Source organism: Bos mutus, unplaced genomic scaffold, assembly GCF_027580195.1.
Source record: "Bos mutus isolate GX-2022 unplaced genomic scaffold, NWIPB_WYAK_1.1 CTG377, whole genome shotgun sequence".
Taxonomy (NCBI): Eukaryota; Metazoa; Chordata; class Mammalia; order Artiodactyla; family Bovidae; genus Bos; species Bos mutus.
In genome coordinates this window covers 99,871-126,553 of record NW_027219863.1, presented here as the reverse complement: position 1 = coordinate 126,553, position 26,683 = coordinate 99,871, and the positions used below count along the sequence as shown (strand labels likewise).

Here is a 26,683-nt window from a genome sequence, read left to right as displayed (position 1 = left end):
AGGGTCCAAGATGGAGGCTTTGCATCTGCTGAATCCACTGGGGAAAATGCTCCATTCCATGGTCTGGGTGGGGTTAGCAGCGAGGGTCCCTTGGACAAAGGTTCCCTCCAGCGGTGCTCACTCCTGGACACGTAGTTCATCATATACAAAGGATGCCCCTTGTATATGATGACAGATGGAATGGCCTCAGAACTAAGTGAGGAGGTGGATGCCCTGGAAATGAGAATCACAGGGAGTGGGTAAATGGTGCCCTGAACTCCTGTAGCCAATCCTTGCCTATCAGAGAGCATCTATAGGCCCCACTCACACTCAGGCCCTTTTATTTAACCACTAACAGGAGAGTCATTTTTTTTTAAGGGGAGAATCATTGTCACAGATCACAGAGGACACCAAATGATTGACACTGAAGTTCCCTTTGTTTCTTTGGAACAATCCAATACAGGGGTAATGACACTATCAACCTCCCAAGCCCAAAACTCCCCCTCCAAAATTCAGATTCACATTTCTAACTTTGTAGGAACACATCTCTCCAAAAATCCCACCAACCCCTGCCCCAGCCTACTGTAAATCACCTTTCCTTTTCCCGCATGCACTGAACAATTGTCTGAAACTGTCATTTGTGTTCCTTCTAGATGCACTGAGGCCTGGGTGGCAGTGTCCCAGTGCCGGGGACAAAGCCTGCAACTCGTGAGCTGGGCTAGGCAGGCATGTAGTAGGGGCAACAGGATAGGCTCAGTGTCTTAGAAGATCTGGTCACCGCAGTGTGGACAGGGGTTGGTGCTGAACCAGACCATGCTAGGCTGCCCAGACTCACACAGCAGCTGCTTGAGCCAGGTGTGCAGCTGAGCCAGGAGGCCAAGGTGCAGGGTGCTGCACACATCCTCGTAGCTCTCCAGGGCTGCAGGGTACAGCACGTGGCTCAGCTTGCTCAGCCCCATGGTGTGGTGCAGTAGGCTCTCCAGCATGGCCATGGAGATGGGGTTGCCGCAGAAGCTGAAGGTGGGGAGCTAGGAGCAGTGGCTCAGGGAGGGCAGGAGGGCACTGAACTGGGTGTCCATGATGCTGCACTCGTCCAGGTCCAGGTCCTGAAGGGTGGCTGAGGTCCTCTCGATCAGGACCTGCAGGGGCTCCAAGCTGAGGCTGGTCAGATTGACCCCTCCAAAGCCCAGGTCCTTCAGCAGGCTGACACTTGGGCACTATGACAGGTATGTCAGGTCTCACTCTGATATCAGGCAGTTGGTGATTATCGACAGGGTCTCCAGAGGGATCTTCAGGAACCTGGGGAGAAACAGGGCAGTCAGTCCCAGGGGCAGAGGTGGCAGGTGGTGGGAGGTGGTGAGGAGAGGTCTGTTTTACTGGAACACAGGGTATCGCTGGCCTCTCACCTTCTTGACAGGAAGGTAGGGGGTCTTCCGGCCACAAGGTTATGCTTATATGGGTATGACCTCCCCCTGCACAAAATGATAAACTATCTTCAATGTAGGAAACAAACAGTAAACAAATGTTATTTGCCTATATCAGCTTACTAGTATTTGGTTAGCAGGAATTAAGATGTTTTTACAGGACACGGCTAGTTGAATTCAATGGTAGGATGGATGCAGTGGACACGGCTGGTGGGTCCCAGCAGTTACAGACGATCCTTGGGTGAATATTCCCCAGATATTCAGGGGCCACAAACCGTCCATCACCACCTACAATTCTTTCTTTCTTCTTCTTTTTCTTTCTTTCTTTCTTCTGTTTTCTCAGTGAACATATTTATTCATAATGTTTGGAGTTTGCAGCTGCCAAAAAGGGAATCAATGCAACTCATTCATACAGACAGACTAGGCTGCATCATCTCAGCTTTTGTCACTGTGTTCAAGGCAGAGCGATAACCTGTTACTGAGGATTTCCTATGTATTCAGAAGTCTTAGAGGAAAATAATAATTGTAATTTGGACTTAGAGAGATTGGAGCCACTTCAACAATGATGCTCATTTGACTTTTTCTCTTCTCTGGACTGCTTAGGAGCTGAAGTTTCCCCTCCTGATCCCTCCTTGTCATCTCCAGAATCACCCACTTCCCACAGCTCACCTGGAGCCTAAAACAGCTCAGGACAGAAGCGGCAGGTGGGAGGGAGAGACAGAGCTTCAGACTGCAAAACTCACACCTGATGGACCAATGTCCTCCTCGCTTAGTTATCTGTCATCACCTCAGCTAAGACATCACTCTCCCGGAAAGAATTCCCAAAGGCATCACACCTGACCCCCACTATGGGGACTCCCAGCAGGGAGTCCCCTTTCACAGCATCTAACCTAGGCCACGCCTCTGACCCTAACTAGGGAGGTGACCTGACAAGATGCCCAGGGACAGAGCAGCAGCATCGTGAGGACTTCCGAGTGGCCGGGCCCCCCTGGCAATGTCCCCAGGGGGCACAGAGTAGAAGCCCCGATGGTAACAAAATGAGAGAGGCCCATTCCGGTCTGCAGGGCTGGCACCACGCCTTACCTGAGCACCTGGTGCAGGCGGCCATTGAGGAAGGAGATGGAGTCCAGGTAGAGCTCCTGCAAGTGGGACAAGTTCAGGAACTGGCCATGAGCTGGCCAACACAGTGCTCCTCCTGGTTGGGAGCAGTGTGCGGCAACACATGGATGTGCCAGAGCAGCAGCCAGCACAGGTTGCCCATCTGGCCCAGGTGAGGCACGAACCTGCCCAGCATGGCCAGCTTCCAGGTGCAGTTCACCTCCAGGTCCTGGATGGAGTCCAGCTGCACCAACTTCAGGATCCCCCTGATGCTCTGCATGGGCCTGGTGAAGATCCTCAGCTTCTGGTAGCCCAGGTGCAGCAGGCTCCTCCTCTGTTTGGCCTTCTTCAGCAGATGGCAGAGGGTCTGGTCCAGGGTATCCTCCTTGAGGCACAGGTCAACCAGCACCTACACAGGGGCCCGCGCAAGCTTCAGCCCCGCCTGCGCCTCTGCCCTGCACCTGTTCTGCATGGGCTGGGCTGGCTCGGGCTCCAGCAGTGAGCAAACGCTGGCCATGATGCTGGACCACATGGTCCAGAAGTCCTAGTGGGAGTTCCGGTGCAAGTCCAGCGCCTGAAGCTTCCACCGCCTGCAGGGCCACAGGGGACATGCTGAGTTGTGCAGAGGCCAATGGGCACCAGGACCCTGAGAGGGCTCTGCATTCCACACACCACAGCTCTTCCGGCTTCAGGAGCCCCTTTGTTCCCCACTTTAAGGGACACTGGAGGGGCACATGCCTTTTGTCCCCTCTGCCCCTCAACTAGTCCTATACACCCAAACGCCTGTTCCCAGGTGACCCCTCATCCTCCTGCCCTGGCTGCATCTTGCTCACACCCCCAGGCCCCACCAGTCTGCCAGGTCGACCTCACCTGGGGCAGACCTTCTGAGCAAGCAGGACATCCAGGCTGTCGAGTGCAGCCTGGAAGGTCTCCAGATGAGGCTGATGGTCCTTCATCAAGGTCTCCAGTGGGAGGCAGGGGAAGGGCCAGACCCATGCCATCGAATTCAGGGCCTGGGTGTGCCTCCTGGCAAAGGCCACCATAAACAGCAGCAGGAAGAGCTCTATGGGCAGCTCCTCCAGGGCCACGATGGCCAAGGCCTCCTTCTGCAGCAGGCTCTGGTCCACCAGCTCTAGCAGTTTGGTTGGGGCCTGGATGCCCATCCTGAAGAACCTACTCTGGAATGAGTCCTGGGGGGATGTCAGAGAGCAAGGGAAGGGGGTGGTTCTTCTCTGGCCAAGAATCCTGGGAGACCCTGCTGTCCCTCCACCCTAGGGGAACCCAAGGCAGGGTCAGAGATATCCTCTGGCCACAAAGTCACAGCTTTGGCCCCACTGGTACAAGGACAAGCATCTCTCCAGGAAGCAACAAAGTGACAAGGTGACATCTTGCCCCATCCCATATCTACTGGCTGCTGCGTTTAATCCCAGCCCTGCTGGCCGGTAGATATCTAGGAGTCTGACAGCTGACCCCACTCTCTTCAGAGAAAGCTTCTGATTGTTACTCAAGGGCTGCAAACCGGAATAAGGAATTTAGCCCAACATAACCTGTCTCTAAACTCCAACCAATAACTCATGTAATGGGTGCTGTTATGTCACTTAATAAAAAGATGTACCTCTCACTGTGTGTCTCTTCTACAAATGTTCTTACCATTTGGTTCAATGGAGCAAAGAGCTCACATTCAGAGCAAATCCACCACTATTTTGGCAAAACTAATACAATTATGTAAAGTTTAAAAATAAAATAAAATTAAAAAATAAACTATTCTACAGATTTCTTTTTGTATTCCATGGAATTAAAAAACAATTTTTAGCTTTTAAAACAAAAAGAAACCCCCAAAACCCTTTAAGCTAGTAAAATCACAAAACTATAAAATGATACGAACTATAATCACTGGTAACAAACTAAAATGTAAAATGTCACCCAAAAATTCCTCTTAATTAGATGCCTTTCATTAAATCAATTCCAGGAACTTCCCTGGCAGTTCAGTGAGGAGGACTCTGTGCATTCACTGCAGGGGCACGAGGTATATCCCCATCAGGGAACTATGATCCCAGATGCTGTTCAGTGTGACCCCATCCCCTCACTCTCACCCCACCCTACCCATCCCCACTCTGTGCCCCCCACCCCTGACAAATTCTATTTGATTAAGAAATATTGTATCAGTCTGTACAAGTGGTGAAAATCAGAGAAGAAACCAAACTGTCTGGGATAAAGGTAAAACTTCATGTAGAAGCAAAGCATGCAATTGCCAACTTGATGGAAAGGCAAGAAACTTCTCGACAGGATCGTGGCCTGTGTGGCCTGTGCCATGAAGACCCCAGCAGGTACAGCTGTCAGAGCCCGAGGCTCCAGCATGGAGCAGTGTGCTCAGGCCTGAGTCCCTCTTCTCCTTCCAGGACACACTTTTCAGATCCTGGCTGAAATTTCCATTTCTGGCTAAAGTGCTATCTTATTACTAGATCTCCATCCATCTGAAGCTGAGTGGGTTTTTTTTACTTTCTCACTACATACAACTGATGGATGCACCAGAGCAGTAGCCAGCACAGGTTGCCCATCCGGCCCAGGTGCAGCATAAATCTGCCCAGCGTGGCCAGTTTCCAGGTGCAGTTCACCTCTAGGTCCTGGACGGAGTCCAGCTGCACCAACTTCAGGATCCCCCTGATGCTCTGCATGGGCCTGGCGAAGATCCTCAGCTTCTGGCAGCACAGGTGCAGAGGCTCCTCCTCTGTTTGGCCTTCTTAAGCAGGTAGCAGAGGGTCTGGTCCAGGGTATCCTCCTTGAGGCACAGGTCAACCAGCACCTACACAGGGGCCCGCGCAAGCTTCAGCCCCGCCTGCGCCTCTGCCCTGCACCTGTTCTGCATGGGCTGGGCTGGCTTGGGCTCCAGCAGCGAGCAAACACTGGCCGTGATGCCAGACCACATGGTCCAGAAGTCGTGGTGGGAGTTCCGGTGCAAGTCCAGCACCTGAAGCTTCCACCGCCTGCAGGGCTGCGGGGGACATGCTGAGCTGTGCAGAGGCCTACGGGCACCAGGACCCCGCGAGGGCTCTGCACTCCACACACCACAGCTCCTCCGGCTTCAGGAGCCCCCTTGTTCCCCACTTTAAGGGACACTGGAGGGGGCACATGCCTTTTGTCCCCTCTGCCCCTCCACCAGTCCTGTATACCCGAACGCCTGTTCCCAGGTGACCCCTCATCCTCCTGCCCTGGCTGCATCTTGCTCACACCCCCAGGCCCCACCAGTCTGCCAGGTCGACCTCACCTGGGGTGGACCTCCTGAGCAAGCAGGACATCCAGGCCGTCTAGTGCAGCACTGAAAGAGTCACACACACACACTGAAAGAGAGAAACACACACACAGCAACACAAACAGACAGAGTGAGACACACACACACATAGAGAGAGACACACACACTGATAGACACACAAACTGTGAGAGAGATACACACACACGCGCACTGAGAGAGATGCACACAAGGAGAGAGGGACCCTTACACTCTGATAGACACACACACATACTCAGACACACACAGACACACACTGAGAGAAACACACACACACACTGAGACAGACATACATACTGAGAGAGACCATACACACACACAGACGCACAAACAGTGGGAGAGAGACACACACATACCATGAGAGACACACACACACAGACACACACAATGAGAGAGAGGAACACACAATGAGACAGCCAGGCTAGCAGCCTGAGAGAGCCACACACACTGAGACACACACACACTGAATTGGATGGAAACACAGATAGTGACACAGTCTGAGAGAGAGACCCACACACTGAGAAAGACACACAGATACACACATACAGAGAGAAACACAACACACACTGAGAGACACACACACACACTGATATACACAAACACACAATGTGAGAGAGACATGCACACTGAGAGAAACACACTGAGAGAGAGGAACACACAGTGAGAGATACACAATGACACAAACTGAGAGAGATTCACACCCTGAGAGTGAGACACACACACTGAGACAAACACACACACACTGAGAGAGTCACACACACACACAGAGTTACAGAAACAATGAAAAATACACATACAGAGAGTGAAACAGACACACTGAGAGACATAAACACACACTAAATGGGATGGAAACACTGAGAGAGTGACACATACCCTGAGAGAGAGACCCACACAGGGAGAGAGAGACACACACTGAAAGAAACAAGCACCCACACTGAGAGATAAACATACCCACTGAGGGAAACACACACAATGAGACACACACACACATTGAGAAAAACACACAGAGAGAAAACACACACAGACTGAGAGAGAGGCACACACACACTGAGAGTGAGACACAAACACTGAGACACACACACAGAGAGAGACACACATTCTGAGATACAGACACACACACTGAGAAAGAGATACATAGAGACACACACACTGAGAGAAAGACACACACACATGAAGAGAGAGAAACACACATTGAGAGAGAGGCACACACATGAGAAACACACACTGATAGAGAGACACACACACTGGAAGTGAGACACACACACACTGAGAAAGAGACAAACACACACTGAGAAAGAGACACACACACTGAGAAAGAGACAAACACACACTGAGAAAGAGACACACACACTGAGAAAGACACGTACAAACTCAGAGAGAGAAACACACACACTGAGAGAAATTCACACACTGAGAGACACCAGCACTCTGACAGTGATGCACACACCATAACAGAGACACACACACTGAGAGGCACACACACACACTGAGATACACAAACACATAATGTGAGAGAGACACCCACACTGAGAGACATACAATGTGACAGAGACACTCACACTGAGAGACACACACTGAGAGAGAGGAACACACACTGAGAGATAAAGACACACACTGAGAGACACACACACAATGAGAGACACACACACTAAGAGAGACAACACACACACAATGAGAGAGACACTAAAAGCATTGAGAGAGACACACACAGACATACTGAGAAATGCAAACAAACATACTGAGAGAGAGAAACACACACCCACACACACCCACACACAGAGACACACATTGAGAAACACTGAGAGAGAAACATACAGACACACTGAGAGAGAAACATACACACAAGAGAGAGACACACACACACTCTGAGAGACACACACATATAGGGAGATACACACACACACACTGAGAACACACACACACTGTGAGAGAGACACACACACAGAGAAACACACTGAGCAAGACACACAGTGAGAGAAATTCACACAATGACAGTGACACACATACTGACAGACACACACATTGAGAGACAGACACTCACACACTGAGAGAGAGAGAAGACCCACACACATTCAGAGAGAGACACACACACACACTGAAAGAGAGTCCCACAAAATTAAATAGAGTAACACACACACTGAGTCACACACACTGAGTGAGATGTACACACACACTGAGAGAGACACACAAAAACATTGAGAAATACACACACTCTCAGAGAGACACACATGCACATCCTGAGTGAGAGAAAGACACACGGAGAGAGACATACACATATTGAAAGAGAGAGACACATACACAGTGAGAGAGACACACACTGAGACAGGGACAGACACACATACTGTGAGAAAGACCAACACACTAATAGAGGGAGACACACACACAGACAGACTGAGACACGTACACTTAGAGAGAGACACACACTGAGAGACATCTACCCACACACACAGGGACACACAGAGTGAGAAACATTCAGAGAGAGTCACACACACACTGAGAGAGACACATATTCTGAGATACAAACAGACACAAACACTGAGAAAGAGACACACAGAGAGACACACACACAAAGAGACACACACACTGAGAGAAAGACACACACACGAAGGGAGAGAAATACACATTGAGAGAGAGGCACACACATGAGAGACACACACTGAGAGAGACACACACAAACTGAAAGTGAGACAAACACACACTGAGAAAGAGACACACACACTGAGAAAGACACATACAAACTCAGAGAGAGAAACACACACTGAGAAAAATTCACACACTGAGAGAGACACCAACACTGTGACAGTGACCCACATACTGTAACAGAGACACACACACTCTGAGTCACACACACAGTGAGACAGACACACACACACACTGAGAGACATCCCCCACACAGAGAGACACACAGACACACACATTGAGAGACAGACATTCATAGACTGAGAGATAAACATACACACTGAAACACACCCAGACTGAGACACACACACACACACACAGAGAAACACATACACACACTGAGACACACACAGTGTGAGAGAGACACACACACTGAGAGATACACATACACGGAGATACCCACACACACTGAGAGATACACACACACACGCTGAGAGATAAACATACATGCTGAAAGAAAAACATACAATGAGATACACACACAGACAATGAGAGGCACACACACAATGAAAGACACACACAGACTGAGAGATACCAATGAACACACAGAAACACACAGAGAAAGACATATTCAGAAAGTCACACACACACACAGACACACACTCTGAGATACAAGCAGACACAAACCCTGAGAATGAGACACATAGAGCCACATGTGAGACACATAGACAGACGCACAAAGAAACACACACACCGAGAGAAAGACACCCACACACGAAGAGAGAGAAACATACATTGAGAGAGAGACACACACATACAGAGAGAGACACAACACACACTGAGAGACACACACACAGTGATATATTCCAACACACACTGTGAGAGAGACACACACACCGAAAGACACACATATTGCACTTATCTCACACGTAAGTAAAATAGTGCTCAAAATTTTCCAAGCCAGGCTTCAAGAGTACGTGAACCATGAACTTCCAGATGTTCAGGCTGGATTTAGAAAAGGCAGAAGAACCAGAGATCAAAATGTCAACATCTGTTTGATCACCAAAAAGCAAGAGAATTCCAGAAAAACATCTAATTCTGCTTTATTGACTGTGCCAAAGACTTTGTGTGGATCACAACCAACTGTGGAAAATTCTTTGAGATGGGAATACCAGGCTGACTGACCTGCCTCTTGAGAAATCTACATGCAGGTCAGCAATCAACAGGTAGAACTAGACATGGAATACACTGATTCCAAAGAGGGAAAGGACTACATCAAGGCTGTATATTGTCACCCTGTTATTTAATATATATGCAGGGTACATCATGAGAAACGCAGGGCTGGAGGAAGCACAAGCTGGAATCACGATTGCTGGGAGAAATAACAATAACCTCAGACATGCAGATGACACCACCCTTATGACAGAAGGCAAAGAAGAACAAAAGAGCCTCTTCACTGGGACGACCCAGAGGGATGGTATGGGGAGGGAGGAGGGAGGAGGGTTCAGGATGGGGAACACATGTATACCTGTGGTAGATTCGTTTTGATATTTGGCAAAACGAATACAATTATGTAAAGTTTAAAAATAAAATAAAAATTAAAAAAAAAAGAAAAAGGAAAAAAAAAAAGAAAGTGCAAGAGGAGAGTAAAACAGTTGGCTTAAGGCTCTACATTCAGAAAACCAAGATTATGGCATCTGGTGCCATCATTTAGTGGCAAATAGATGGGGAAATGGTGGAAACAGTGACAGATTTTATTTTTTAGGCTCCAAAATCACTGCCGATGGTGAGCGAAGCCATGAAATGAAAAAATGCTTACTGTTTGCAGAAAAGGTATGACCAACATATATTAAAATTCTAGACAGCACATTAAAAAGAAGAGACATTACTTTGTCAACAAAGATCCATGTAGTCAAAGCTATGGTTTTTCTAGTAGTCATGTATGGATGTGATAGTTGGATTACAAAGAAAGCTGAGTGCTGAAGAATTGATGCTTTTGAACTGTGGTGTTGGAGAAGACTTTTGAGAGTCTTGGACTGCATGGAGATCCAACCACTCCATTCTAAAGGAAATCAATTCTGAATATTCTTTGGAAGAACTGATGCTGAAGCTGAAACTCCAATACTTTAGCCACCTGGTGTGAAGAACTGATTCATTTCAATAGACCCTGATGCTATTCAATAGACCCACAATTAACATGAGTTTGAGTAGACTCTGGGAGTTGGTGATGGACAGGGAGGCCAAATGCGCTGCAGTCCATGGGGTCGCAAAGAGTTGGACAAGACTGAATGACTGAACTAGCTGACTGAGGAGAACTGAGCTAATGATAGCTATCCTAAGGAGGAGATAGCTATCCTATCCTATCCTAAGGATAGCTATCCTAAGGAGGAGAGTTGAACTATGGAGAACTAAGATAAGGAGAGCTAAGCTAATGAAAGGAGAGCTGTGTTAAGAAAATCTAAGCTAAGGAGAGCTGAGCTAATGAGAGCTATCCTAACGAGGGCTCTGCTAAGGACAGCTTGGAGGGCTGAGCTTAGGAGAGCTAAACTAAGGAGAGCTAAGCTAAGCAGACCTGCGGACAGCTGAGCTAAGGACAGCTAAGCTAAAGGGAGTTAAGCTAAGGAAGGCTGAGCTAAGGAGAGTGAGAAGACACCAGGTTTGGTAGCTTCTCTGGCTCATTCTACTCTAATGTACAACCAAGCATGACAAAAACACTAAGACAACAGTAGCCATCCTAAAAGAGGGCATATACCTTGCAGCATGGAGGCTTTTCTCTGTAACTACAGCCTTCAAACTATTGCTGATGTTCACCTGATATTCACAAGGCCACTGGACTCAACATGATATCTACCCTTCAACATGTCAGGAGTCACACATCAGAAATAATAATAATAATATTAAAAACAAACAAAGACGAAAACAAAATGGGGACACACTCAGGAAGTAAACGTCACCAGGTAAATACAACTCCAAGTGCTTTAAAAAACCAAAAACCCTATGACTTGTGTAAAAATCCCATGAATAGTACTCAACAGGGATTCTTATCAGAGATACAAAATCTAAACTGCCACAAGATGTCAAATCTGAGCACTGGAAAAGGCCTCCATGGAAAATGGTCCAGACCAGAAATGGTAGATTAACATTAGTGAGGGGCATCCTTTTATACTAGTGAGGGCATATCAATGTGAAGTGCCAGGAGCCGCATATTGCATATTGAGGGCATATTGCATATTGATTGCATATTGCATATTGAGTGCAGCACTTTCCACAGCATCATCTTTCAGGATCTGGAATAGCTCAACTGGAATTCTATCACTGCCGGGAGCCAGCCTGAGGAACTCCGCCCGTGGCAAAGGTCATGAGGAAGGAGGCTCAGCATACGCAAAGCTGGGATCAAGCCTCAGGAGTCCCCCTGGAAATTCTCGAGCATCTACCCCCAAAACCAGAGTCTGCCTACTTTCTGCTTTGTGCTTTCACCTATACCTCTGACTTTATGGCAGGCTGTTCCCCACTATCTCTCTCTGAAAAAAGAGTTAACTTATAGCTCCAGTTAATAAAGTTCCTGGGTGTGATGGTGTTTCAACCTACAAACTCCTTTGGAAGTCCTCTAGCCTGCCTCTGAATAGGTATTTCCGGCCACATGTGATTGCTCAGAGCTTCCCAACTGTGAGAGGCATGAGATGTTCTAAACTGTCTAAACACAGATTCCTTTGAGTAGTTAAAAGATTGATTAGAAATTGTATTGGTGAAAGGTTTTTCACTTGTTGGGCCAATGTTTGCTGCTAAGTCTCCATACTCCTTACCTACTGTGTCCTTGGCAGTGTATTGATTGATATAATGGGTGTATAGAAATGTAAGTAGTAGCCTCAATGTTTGTAACCTTGGACCCTTGAGTTAATTCTTTTCTTGATTGAGCCCACCTCACCTTTGCCCTATAGGAATGCAGCTCTGTCCAATGCTTTTTTGGAGGCTGGCGCCTGACTTTAGAATAATCACCTTTAGAGAAAAATAAGTTTCTTAAGATGTTAACAGGTCTCCTGGCCAGAAGATGATGTGAATCACCTGAACTTTTGCATATGATAAGTTTGAAAGCCTGGCTTCAATTAGGACCAGGAACTGCTGTCCTTGCATGACTCCACCCCTTCCCCCATTATCCTCTATGCACAACTTAAGGTATAAAACTACTTTGGAAAATAAAGTACGCCCCTTTTTGTTCACCGAAATTTGGTCTCCCCGTGTCATTCTTTCTTTCACCTTCTGGCTGAATTTTTCCTCTGAGGCGGGGAAGCTCGTCAAGCGTACTAATTTTGCCTGTGCTTCTAAGATCTGACCAGGGAGGCCTTAGTGTCTCCTCTCCTTCGGGAGAACAGGAGGATGCCTGCGGCCTTTGTAGGTGATGTTAATTCCCTGATTTGGAATTTCATTCAGCCTCTTTTCTTCACTGAATTTTCCTACTGAGCTATCCTTATTTCAGCCGCTTGTCTCCACTGAATTTCCTCATTGAGCTATCCTTATTTCAGCCGCTTTTCTCCACTGAATTTCCTCACTGAGCTATCCTCATTCTATTACTCTTTATATCTTTGATAAATACTTAAATAAATAGGTCGCCTACACTGTCTCTCCTTCGAATACCCTGGATCAGCCGGGGCTGGTCCCCGGCAGGGAAGAGCCAGTATGAAAATCACCGTCCATATGACTTTACAGAAACAAAAGAGACAGTGTGACCAGGCCTCTCCACTCCTAGGATACTTCAGTAATACACAGATTTTGAAAGCCACATGCAAGAGAGCATGCACTGCAGCAGCATTCACAATGCCCAGAGATTAATGTAAAGAAAGTACACAGGATGCAGAGATGAATGGATCAAGGAATGGAATTCGGGTTCATGATGGAATATGACTCAGGCATTGAAACAAAGAAATAATGTCATTGTCAGAGGTACAGAAAAGTGTGGTGATAATCAGAGTCAGTGAAGAAGGGCAGATGAGAGCTGTGTCACAGCATTTACCTTTCAAACAGGACAGACAATATTGCTGCCAGTGAGTACACAGACTGAGGTAAAATGGGTTCCCATTAGTGCTGGGAACACCCTGATGCTTAGCAAAGGGGATGGGTGAGAGGAAGGCTTACACTGGTAGGCTGAAATTCATGGATTCCAAAAAACACCTGTCACATACATAATCTTCAGGGACCAACTTGGCAAGAGTGATGTACTATACAATTTCTGAGAGCAGGTCAGAGGAAATAACCACTGCTGAATGCCTCTGTGTACTGGTGTAAGGGAGCAAGCCTTGGAACAGCCACAACAAAGGCAAATCAAACAAGAAATATGAACAATAAATTTGTTGTTCAAGAAACAACAAACTCAAACTAGAAATATGAACTACAATAAAACTAAGAATGAAGTAGACACAAGCTTTAGGAGTGGGGGGCCGAGCTTCCTGTAGCTCATTCTACTCTCATTTACAAGCAGAAATTGCTCATACCTCTAAAGATGCAGTTACCATACTAACAAGAAGAGAGCCGCAGAAATGCTGCCGTCTGGTGGCCCATTTCAGGAGCAGCAACCATAAACCTTAAGCTGATAGACACTGGTTATTCACAAGGCGACAAGGCTCTAAATGACACCTGCCCTTACAAAATGGCCAGGGGTAGCATGCTGAAATAAAAACAAGAACAAACCATATGATCAGAAAGGAAACTTAAACAGGTAAATAACAGTCAATGCTTAGAAAGAAGCCTCTGGAAATGGACCTCACTTGCTTTATTATCAGTGATATGAAAAATTAAACTGCAATGAAGTATCACTAGTGAGAAATGAAACAGGCCATTATCCAAAACTCTATAGACAAGAAAGAGTAGAGCAGTATTAGTAAAGGGTCCTTTATATGCCTCTGGTGGTAGATAAGCAATCAGAACATTCATGGGCAAGACTGTCAAAGTGCCTTGGACTCAAAAAATGGGACAGATGATGTCATGTGGCAGTTCCAATCCTAGAAAATTTGAGAAACCAACAGACCATGGAAAACACATGCCCACACCCCCACCCCACAAACATGCACTGCAGCAGCATTCACAATGCCCAAGAGATGAAAGGAAAGAGAATCATTGGCTGCAAACGAAAAGAGAAATATATTGGACATAGGAACACAACAAAATATGACTCTGACATTATGAAACTGCAAAAAATGCCATTTTCAGGGATATGCGGAAATCTAGAGTGAATCACAGTAAGTAAATAAGGGCAGATTAAAGACAAATCACAACATACGCCTCCCAGAAGGGATTAAAAAAACATACTGATAGCGATGAGTACCCAAACAAAAGTGAAATGGACTTACATTCCTGGTAAGAATATTACAGTTAGCAAAGGGTGAGAGGCCAAAAGGTGAAGGCTGGAATAAAGTTATACCCACAAATACCTATGTAATTCATAATCCACATAGACCTTCTGTATCAAGAGACATGTACTCAGCAGATTCTAAAAGATAGCTCTGACAATAACGACAGTGAATACCTCCAGTTATCTGTTGAAAGGAAGGAGATACTCTTTCCCTGCAACAACTACACTGATGTAAAGGGTCTTAAATAAGAAATAAAGTTAGACTTAAAGATAAATCTCAAAGGCTAAAGAGACAAAAACTTTTGATGTCATCCTGTGCCTCATTCTACTCTCATTTACAACCAGGCCTGGGAGTTGGTGATGGAGAGGGAGGCCTGGCTTGCTGAGATTCAGGGGTCCCAAAGAGTCGAACACGACTGAGCGACAGAACTGAACTGAACTGGGATAACCTCCCAGGCTGCTGTTACCATAGTAACAAGAGGAGGGAATGAAAAAATGCTACCACCTTGTGGACATTTTCTCTAACAGCAACCTTAAACTGCTTGCTAATGACTGCACTATTCACAAGAGTGCTGAGCTCCAAAAGATACCCACCCTTAACAAATTTCCAGGGGTCACAGAGGGGAAAATTAATAAAGTAAACACAGGAGAAGTTAACAGGAAGAGGATATGAACAGGTAAACACAATTCCGTGTTTCTTTAAAAAAGCTCATGACAATTTGCACATAGGGTGAAGTCTAAGAGATACAGACATCTAAGATGTGAGGACATTATAACCTCTGCCTGAGCATGGAAAAAGGCAACTGTCAAATGCTGGATATGGCATCAATGGTAGAGTAACATTAGTACAGTGGATGCTTTAGGGTATTGGTGGAATGGATCTGGTAAGAGCCACTATGAGCATGACTAGAAGAGTACACGCCCATGAGAGAAAAATAAATAAATAAATAAAGAGGTAGAGACAGTGTGATTAATTAGATCCTCTCCTGCACTATTTCAGAAATGAATAGGTTTGGGCACCACACTCCCCAAACAGGGTCCTGGTGCACCATTCAAAACATCGAACAGATTAAAGATAGCATACCTGGATAGAGCAATGGATAAAGAAGCATGATACAGATATAGAATTAATTTTGAATCAAGGATTGAAATATGAACATAGGCCATCTTAACAAATAGAGATAAATCCAGAGATCATCACACTGAGTGAAGGAAGGTCAATGCAAGAATCATCATGAGATGAAATGGAGAGGTGTGATACAAAAATTCAGAACAGTGAGCACCCACACAAAGGTGACATGGGCATCCAACCTGGAAAGAAGCTTATGGTCAGTGGAGGACCCTGCTTGATGGAAGAGATACATCTGGCACTTGGTATTAATTTCTTGCACAGATACATATAAAATACAGAATCCACATAAATCTACTTCAGCAAGTTTGTCAGCAAGACAAAACACATTCTAATAACATGTAGGTGAAAACAAGCACAGCTGAACATCTAGTATTCTCAGTGTCGTGGAACAATAATCTGTTCACATAAAACAAATGCATCCTTGTCAATCAACTTAAATAGAATACAAATTTTACTTAAAATCCAAGAGTGAGGAGACATCAGGTTTGGTGGCATCCTCTGGCTCATTCTACTCGAATGTATAGTCAAGCCTGACTAAAACTCTCAGGCAACAGAGGCCATCCTTATAGAGGACAGAATAAAGAAGCTTTGCAGCGTGGAGGCTGTTCTCTGTAACCACAGCCTGAAAACTATCACTGATGAACATCTGATATTCACAAGGCCTCTGGACTCAACATGATACCTACCCTTGAACACATCAGGAGTCACACACCCAAAATTAAGTAAATAAATAAACACACACACACAAATGAGACACTCCCAGGAAGAAAACATAAACAGGTAAACACAACTCAAGTGCTTTCAAATAGCAAAAAGCCCATGAACAGTACTCCTTAGGATTTATTACCAGAGATACAAAATCCAAATTGCCACGAGACATCAACTCTGAGTACTGGAAAAGGTCACCATGGAAAACGGACCAGACCAGAAATAGTAGATTAACAATAGTCAGGGGTTCCTTTTATGGCAATCAGGAATATCAATGAGAGGAACCAGTATAAGAATCACTGTCCACTTGTCTTTATAGAAAAAACTTAGAAAGTATGACATGGCCTCTCCACTCCTAGTTCAGTTCAGTTCAATCGCTCAGTCGTGTCCAACTCTTTGTGACCCCATGAACCATAGCACGCCAGGCCTCCCTGTCCATCACCATCTCCCGGAGTTCACCCAAACCCATGTCCATCGAGTCAGTGATGCCATCCAAAAATCTCATCCTCTGACATCCCCTTCTCCTCCTGCCCTCAGTCTTTCCCAGCATCAGGGTCTTTTCAAATGAGTCAGCTCTTCGCATCAGGTGGCCAAAATATTGGAGTTTCAGCTTCAACATCAGTCCCTCCAGTGAATACCCAGGACTAATCGCCTTTAGGATGGACTGGTTGGATCTCTTGGCAGTCCAAGGGACTCTCAAGAGTCTTCTCCGACACCACAGTTCAAAGGCATCAATTCTTCCTGGCTCAGCTTTCTTTACAGTCCAACTCTTACATCCATACATGACTACTGGAAAAACTATAGCCTTGACTAGATGGCCCTTTGTTGGCAAAGTAATGTCTCTGCTTTTTAATATGCTGTCTATGTGGGTCATAACTTTCCTTCCAAGGAACAAGTGTCTTTTAATTTCATGGCTGCAATCACCATCTGTGGTGATTTTGGAGCCCAGAAAAATAGTCAGGTACTGTTTCCAATGTTTCCCCATCTATTTGCCACGAAGTGATGGGACCGGATGCCATGAGCTTCGTTTTCTGAATGTTGAGCTTTAAGCCAACTTTTTTCACTCTCTTCTTTCACTTTCATCAAGAGGCTTTTTAATTTCTCTTCACTTTCTGCCATAAGGGTGGTGTCATTTGCATATCTGAAGTTATTGATATTTCTCCTGGCAATCTTGATTCCGGCTTGTGCTTCCTCCAGCCCAGCGTTTCTCATGATGTACTTTGCATATAAGTTAAGTAAGCAGGGTAACAATATACAGCCTTAATGTATTCCTTTTCCTATTTGGAACCAGTCTGTTGTTCCATGTCCAGTTCTAACTGTTGCTTTCTGACCTGTATACAGATTTCTCAAGAGGCAGGTCAGGTGGTCTGGTATTCCACTCCTAGGATACTTCAGAAAGACACAGGTTTTGAAAACCACATTCAAGAGAGTATGCACTGCAGCAGCATTCCCAATGTCCAGAGATGAAAGTAAACAAAGTACACAGTGAGGAAGAGATGAATGGATCAAGGAATGGGATTCGGGTTCATGAAGAAATATGATTCACACATTGAAACAAGGAAATAATGTCCTCAGAGGTACAGATAAGTGATAACCAGAATCAGTGAAGAAGGGAAGATGAGAGATGTGTTATAGGATTTACCTTTTAAATGGGACAGACAAGATTGCTGAGAGTGAGTACTCCGACCAAGGTAAAATGGACACCCAGTGATGGGAACTCCCTGATGCTTAGCAAAGCGGGTATGTGAGAGGAAGACTTACATTGGTAGGCTGAAATTCATGGATTCCCAAAAATACCTGTCAAATATATAATCCACAGGGGCTGATTTAGCAAGAGTGATATACTACACACTTTCTGAGAGCAGGTCGGAGGAAATAACCATTGCTGAATGTCTGTGTATTGGTGTAAGGGAGCAGGAATCTGAATAATCTGTACAGCCACAACAAAGGCAACAATGTTCATCACCTTCCTCAAAAAAGAAATATGAACCACAATAAAACCGAGTAGGAAGGAGACACAGCATTCAGGGGCTTCCTCTATCTCATACTACTGTCATTTACAAGTGGAAATGCCACATACTTCTAAAGATGCAGTTACCATGGTAACAAGAGGAGAACCCAAAGAAATGCTGATGCCTTGTTGCCACGCTCAGGAAAAGCAACCTTAAACCTTGGGCTGATGGACACTGACTATAAACAAGGTGTCCAGGCTTTAATGACAACTACCCTTAGAAAATGGCCAGGGGTGGCACACCAAAAACAAAAACAAAAAAAAAAAACAACGGGCACAAACCGAATGATCAGGAAGGAAACATCAACAGGTAAATACTTAATCAATGCTTAGAAAGAAGCCTCTGGAAATGTGCTTCATTTGCTCTATTATCAGTGAATCGAAAAGTTAAACTGCAAGGCAATATCACTAATGAGCAACCAAAAAGGCCATTATCCAAAACTCTACAGACAAGAAAGAGTAGAGCAATGTTAGTAAAGGGGACCCCTGTATGCCACTGGTGGGAGGTAAGTGGTTAGAGACTTTATAAGCATGACTGTCAAAGTGCCTTGGAACCACAAAATGAGACAGATGATGTCATATGGCAGTTCCACTCCCAGAGGATTTGAGCAATCAACAGATCTTGGAAAACACACGACAACACTCCCACCTCTACAAACATGCCCTGCAACAGCATTCACAGTGCCCAAGCGATGAAAGGAAAGAGAATCGCTGGCTACAAACGAAAAGAGAAACATACGGGACATAGAGACACAATAAATATGACTCTGACATTATGATAATGCAAAAAAAAAAAGCCATTTGCGGGCATATTCAGAAATCTAGAGCGAATCACAGTAAGTAAAGAAGGGAGGATTAAAGAGATATTACAAAATATGCCTTCAGAGACAGTATGATAAATCAGATCCTCTCCTGGAGTATTTCAGACATGAACAGATTTCCAACACCACCCACCCCAAACTAGGTCCTGCCACATCATTCAGAACATCAAAGAAATGAAAGTTAAGATAGTGTACTTGGATAGAGGAATGGATAAACAAGTATGATATAGGTCTGGAATGAAGTTTGAATCAAGGATTGAAATTTGAAAGTAGGCCCTCTTCACCTATAGAGATAAATCCAGAGATCATCACACTGAATGAAGGAACATTTCAAGAAACATCATGGGATACAATGGAGAGGTGGGATACAGAAATCCACTGCAGTGAGCACCCACACAAATGTGACAAGGACATCCAAACTGGCAAGAAACTTATGGGTAGCTGAGGACCTTGGTGGATGGAAGGGATACATCTGGAACTTGGTATTAATTTCTTCCCACAGATACATATTAAATACAAAATCCATATAAACCTATTGCAGCAAGAATGGTAGACAAAACAATTTTTAATAATATGTAGGGAAAAGCAAGCACAGCTGAATACATAAACTAGTCTCAGTGTCTCAGAACAAGAATCTGTACACGTAAAACTAACTCAACCTTGTCTTCAACTTAAAGAGAACAGGAATACTTACTTCAAAGATCCAAGAGTGAGGAGATATCAGATTTGGTGACATCCTCTAGCTCATTCTACTCTAATGTATTTCCAGGCCTAACAAAAACTCTCAGACATCACAGGCCATCCTAAAAGAGGAGCAAATAATAAAGCCTTGCAGCATGAAGGGTTTTCTCTGTAATAGCAGCCTTAAATCTATCACAGATAGACATCAGATGGACATCTGATATACACATGATGGATATCTGATATACACAAGGTCCTATTGCTGGACTTGACATAACACCTACCCTTGAACATGACAGGAGTCACTCATCAAAAAAAAGTTAAAAACAAATCCAGGACACGCTCAGGAAGAAAACATCAACAGTTAACTATAGCTCAAAGCGCTTTAAAAAACAAACAAACAAACAAAATCACTTAGTATTCCCAAGGCTTCTGGGCTTTAAATGATATCTGTCTTTAGAGGAAAACATAGACAAAACACTCTCCGACACACATCATAGCAGGATCCTCTATGACCCACCTTCCAGAATATTGGAAATAAAACAAAAAATAAATAAATGAGGTCTAATTAAAATTAAAAGCTTCTGCACAGCAAAAGAAACTACAAGCAAGGTGAAAAGACAGCCTTCAGAATGGGAGAAAATAATAGCAAATGAAGCAACTGACAAACAACTAATCTCAAAAATATACAAGCAACTCCTGCAGCTCAATTCCAGAAAAACATAAAACGACCCAAACAAAAAATGGGCCAAAGAACTAAATAGACATTTCTCCAAAGAAGACATACAGATGGCTAACAAACACATGAAAAGATGCTCATCATCACTCATTATTAGAGAAATGCAAATCAAAACCATAATGAGGTACCATTCCATGCCAGTCAGAATGGCTGTGATCCAAAAGTATACAAGCAATAAATACTGGAGAGGATGTGGAGAAAAGGGAACCCTTTTACACTGTTGGTGGGAATGCAAACTAGTACAGCCACTATGGAGAAAACTGTGGAGATTCCTTAAAAAACTGGAAATAGAACTGCCATATGACCCAGCAATCTCACTGCTGGGCATACACACCGAGGAAACCAGAACTGAAAGAGACACGTGTACCCCAATGTTCATCGCAGCACTGTTTCTAATAGCCAGGACATGGAAGCAACCTAGATGTCCATCAGCAGATGAATGGATAAGAAAGCTGTGGTACATATACACAATGGAGTATTACTCAGCCATTAAAAAGAATGCATTTGAATCAGTTATAATGAGGTGGATGAAACTGGAGCCTATTTTACAGAGTGATGTAATCCAGAAAGAAAAAACACCAATACAGTATATTAATGCATATATATGGAATTTAGAAAGATGGTAACAACAACCCTGTATGCGAGACAGCAGAAGAGACACAGATGTATAGAACAGTCTTTTGGACTCTGTGGGAGAGGGAGGGGGGATGATTTGGGAGAATGGCATTAAAACATGTATAATATCATATAAGAAACGAATCGCCAGTCCAGGTTCGATGCAGGATACATGAAGCTTGGGGCTGGTGCACTGGGATGACCCAGAGGGATGGTATGGGGAGGGAGGTGGGAGGCGGGTTCAGGATGGGGAACACGTGTACACCCGTGGTGAATGCCTGTTGATGTATGGCAAAACCACTACAATATTATAAAGGAAAAAAATAATAATAAAATAAATAAAATAAATTAAAATTTTAAAAAAAATTGCTAACTCTTTCGGGTGAATGAAAAATGTCAAATAGCACACTGTATCAGGAAGAAAATACCAACAGGTAAATACAGTTCTCAGTATTTCTTTAAAAGCACATGAAATACACTCATTATAGTGAATTTCTGAGAATTCTTTTGGGTTCACCTTTTTGTGATTCCCAGAGACTATAGCCCACCAAGTTCCTCTGTCCTTGGAATTTTCCAGGCAAGAATTCTGGAGTGAGTTGCCATTTCCTCCTCCAGGGGATCTTCCCAAATCACATCTCCTTTGACTCCTGCCTTTGCAGGCAGATTCTTAAGGACAGATCCACCTGAGAGGCCCAGTGTATTATTATAGATACACAAACTATAGTAATGAGGTATCACCTCTGAGTAGTGAAAAAGTATCAAATATTATACAGAGAAGACATGGTAGAGAAACATTTTTAAAGGGGAATCTTTATGGTACCAGTGAGATATATTTGGTAGGAGCCATTATAAATGTCACTACAAAGTGCCTTTCAAAGAATACAAGAGACTGACCATATGACCTGACATCTCTACTCCTAAGAATATATATTTAAAAAAAAAAAAGATTTTGAAAAAAAAATGTAAGTCAACCATGTACTGCAGGAAGATTAACAACATCCTAAAATGGCACCACACTCTGGTACTCTTGCCTGGAAAATCCCATGGACAGAGGAGCCTGGTAGGCTGCAGTCCATGGGGTCACAAAGAGTTGGACAGGACTGAATGACTTCCTTTTCACTTTTTACTTTCATGCATTGGAGAAGGAAATGGAAACCCACTCCGGTGTTCTTGCCTGGAGAATCCCAGGGATGGGTGATCCTGGTGGGCTGCCATCTATGGAGTCTCACAGAGTCGGACACTACTGAAGCGGCTTAGCAGCAGCAGCACCATACATGAAAAATCAGGCTTCCTTTGTGGCTCATCTGGCAAAGAAAGAATCTGCCTGCAATGCAGAAGACCTGGTTTCGATCCCTGTGTGGGGAAGATCCCCTGGAGAAGGAAAAGGCTACCCACTCCAGTATTCTGGCCTGGAGAATTCCTCCCAATGCATGAAATCCATGGGTGAAGTCATTCAGTAGTCCGACTCCTAGGACCCCACTGAGTGACTTTCACTACCACTACTATACATGAAAATCAAGAAACTGATGAAGCCACTATTGAAAACAGTAAGCAGTTCTTTTATTATTATTATTTTACTGAAGGGTAATTGCTTTACAGAATTTTGTTGTTTTCTTTCAAACCTCAACATGAATCAGCCATATGTATACATATATCCCCTCCTTTTGAACCTCCTGCCCATCATCTCCTTCCTGGTATAGAGTTTTATAAAACTCTAAAAATACAGTTACTATATGATCCAACAATAACACTACTGGGCATATATCCAATAAGATGAAAACTCCCATCAGAAAAGTGATATGCACAACAGTGTTTATAGTAGCACAATGTACAGTAGCAAAGACATGGAAACAACCTTAAATGCCCATAGATAGGTGAATGGATAAAGACAGATATATTATGCATACAATGGAATATTAGCCATAAGAAAGAATGAAATAATGCTATTTTTTTCAACATGGATGAACCTAGAGATGATCATACTAATTAAATCAGAGAAAGACATGAGGAGCTTAGGTGGGTTCAGCTCACCTTGACACATCCTTTGGACCTCAGTTGATGGGAGGTCTTCATCTTTTCCTCCTGAGTATCTAGAGTCAGCTGTTCCATAACAGCTCTAGAGCCTTGTGGCTTCCCAGTCATCTTAGTAATTTTGAAGACTTGCAGTGGTCTACTCCAGAGTCCCTGAGCACCCCTATATATACCCTTCCCCAGGTGGCCACACCCTTACACTTTATGAGGTCAGCAAGCCACTTCCACAGCCAATGGTGGCCCTGGGTGAGCCTTGACATCACAAAGCCTAATCCTGACACCTCTAGGGGAGGATGGGGAGCAACTCAGAGATAATTGACCCCTCCCGATTCTTTTAACCACACCCTCTAGCTTCCTAGAATTTTGGGCCACTTTTATAATTTCTTCTTTTACATGCTTTTTTCCAGAAGCTTAAAAGGGAAAATTTACATAACTTTCTTTGTAGTAAAACTCCTACATGGCTGAATAGATAATAAACAAGGAATTATAAAATGACAATTGAGAAATATTTGGAAGATAGCTGACAAATGACTTATTTACCTCATTTATGCAGAGTCCAAAGTTAAAATTAGAAAATAAGAACAACCCAATAGAAGAGAATTGTGAAGTAAACAAGAATACAAAGAAATACAAATTACCCAGAAAAAAAAAAGAAAATTACCAAAAATCAGGAAGAAATGTCAAACCTACTTCGTAATAAAAGAAATGCAAACAAAAACAATAATGGGATATGATTTCTCACCATCCAAATTGCCAAAGTTCAATGACAAATTTGAAATATATCAATTTTTTCCTCCAAATGTAGGATGATGAATTGGAAAAGGAGTGTTTCAGCAGTATTGTGAAAGCATAGTGTGATGCAACTTTCTGAAGGACAATATGACATTATCTAGTAAATTTATAAATACATAGAGCCACTTAGAAAGACCCTGTTTGGTATTTATATTTCAGAAATATTTCTGCAATTTCACCTAGATTATATATCTAATGCTCACTTAAAAAAAAAATTTCCCATCATCCTAGACAATTTCTTTGGTACACGTCCTCACACTGTCCTTCCACAAGCAACCCCTGTTATCAGTTCTATTAGTGTAGATTACTTCTGCTTCATTTAGAACTTCCTTTAAATGGAGCCTAGATTATATACACATGTAGTTACTTAACAATGTTGTGTTGCTTTCTGCTGTACAGCAAATCACATTAGGTGTGCAAGTGTATAAACATAACCTCTTTCATTTAATTTCCTTCTAAATTTAGGTCATCACAGAGCATGGAGGACAGTTCCCTGTTCTTCACATATACTTTCCATTAATTATCAAGGAATTATTTTCCAAAATATACAAACAGCTATGTAGCCCAGTATCAAAAAAAAAAAAAAAAAAAAAAAAAAAAAACAGTAAAAAAAAAACAGGCAGATCTAAATAGACATTTCCCCAAAGAAGTCATACAGATGATGAAAAAACACTTGAAAAGAGGCTAAGTTCAAGTTAGTCACTCAGTCGTGTTCGACTCTTTGTGACCCCATGGACTGCAGCATGCCAGGCCTCTCTGTTCAACTCCCGGAGTCCACCCAAACTTATGTCCATTGAGTCAGTGATGCCATCCAACCACCTCATCCACTGTCATCCCCTTCTCTGTCTGCCCTCAATGTTTCCCAGCATCAGGTCTTTTCAAATGGGTCAGCTCTTCACATCAGGTGGCCAAAATATTGGAATTTCAGCTCAAACATCAGTCCTTCCAATGAACACCAGGACTGATCTCCTTTACGATGGACTGATTGGATCTCCTTGTAGCCCAAGGGACTCTCAAGAGTCTTCTCCAACACCACAGTTCAAAATCATCACTTCTTCAGTGCTCAGTTTTCTTTACAGTCCAACTCTCACATCCATACAGTACTAGTGGAAAAAACATAGCCTTGACTAGATGAAGCTTTGTTGGCAAAGTAATGTCTCTGCTTTTTAATATGTTGTCTAGGTTGGTCATCGGAGAAGGCAATGGCACCCCGCTCCAGTACTCTTGCCTGGAAAATCCCATGGATGGAGGAGCCGGGAAGGCTGGAGTCCATGGGGTTGCTGAGGGTCAGACATAACTGAGCGACTTCACTTTCACTTTTCAATTTCATGTATTGGAGAAAGAAATGGCAACCCACTCCAGTGTTCTTGCCTGGAGAATCCCAAGGATGGGGGAGCTTGGTGGGCTGCCATAATTAGAGTAATTAAAGTAATTAGAGGCTAATTACTTTACAATATTATATTGGTTTTGCCATACATCAACATGAATCTTCCACGGGTGTATACGTGTTCCCCATCCTGAACGCTCCTCTCACCTCCCTCCCCATACCATCTCTCTGGGTCATCCCAGTGCACCAGGCCCAAGCTTCTTGTATCCTGCATCGAACCTGGACTGGCAATTCTTCTCTTATATGATATTATATATGTTTCAATGCCACTCTCTCAAATCATCCCCCCTCCCTCTCCCACAGAGTCCAAAAGACTGTTCTATAAATCTATATCTCTTGTGCTGTCTCGCATACAGGTTTATTGTTACCATCTTTATAAATTCCATATATATGTGTTAGTATACTGTATTGGTGTTTTTCTTTCTGGCTTACTTCACTCTGTATAATAGGCTCCAGTTCCATCCACCTCATTAGAACTAATTCAAATGTATTCTTTTTAATGGCTGAGTAATACTCCATTGTGTATTTGTACCACAGCTTTCTTATCCATTCATCTGCTGATGGGCATCTAAGTTGCTTCAATGTCCTGGCTATTATAAACAGTGCTGCAACGAACATTGGGGTACACGTGTCTCTTTCAATTCTGGTTTCTTTGGTGTGTATGCCCAGCAGTGGGATTGCTGGGTTGTATGGCAGCATTATTCTTTAGAGCATCAGACCTCATTCCATCAACAGTCATATCTGCACCTGGGTGCTGTTTTTGCTCTGGTTCCATGCCTTCATTCTTTCTGTAATTTCTTCTCAACTGATCTCCCGTAGCATATCAGGCACCTGCCACCCTTGGGAGTTCCTCTTTCTGTACGCTATATCTTGCCATAACATGCTGCTAATGGGTTTCTCAAAGCAGGAATACTGAAGAGGTTTTCCATTTCCTTCTCCAAGGACCAAGTTTTGTCAGAACGCTTCACCATGACCTGTCCATCTTGGGTGGCCCTACACCCATTACTCATAGTTTCA

General features: G+C 43.9%; 1 pseudogene; it reads right to left on the bottom strand.

Annotated features, from left to right (window-relative positions):
* Window positions 1-697: 697 nt before the first annotated feature.
* Window positions 698-12,048, bottom strand: LOC138986993 (melanoma antigen preferentially expressed in tumors-like; annotated as a pseudogene).
* Window positions 12,049-26,683: the final 14,635 nt, after the last annotated feature.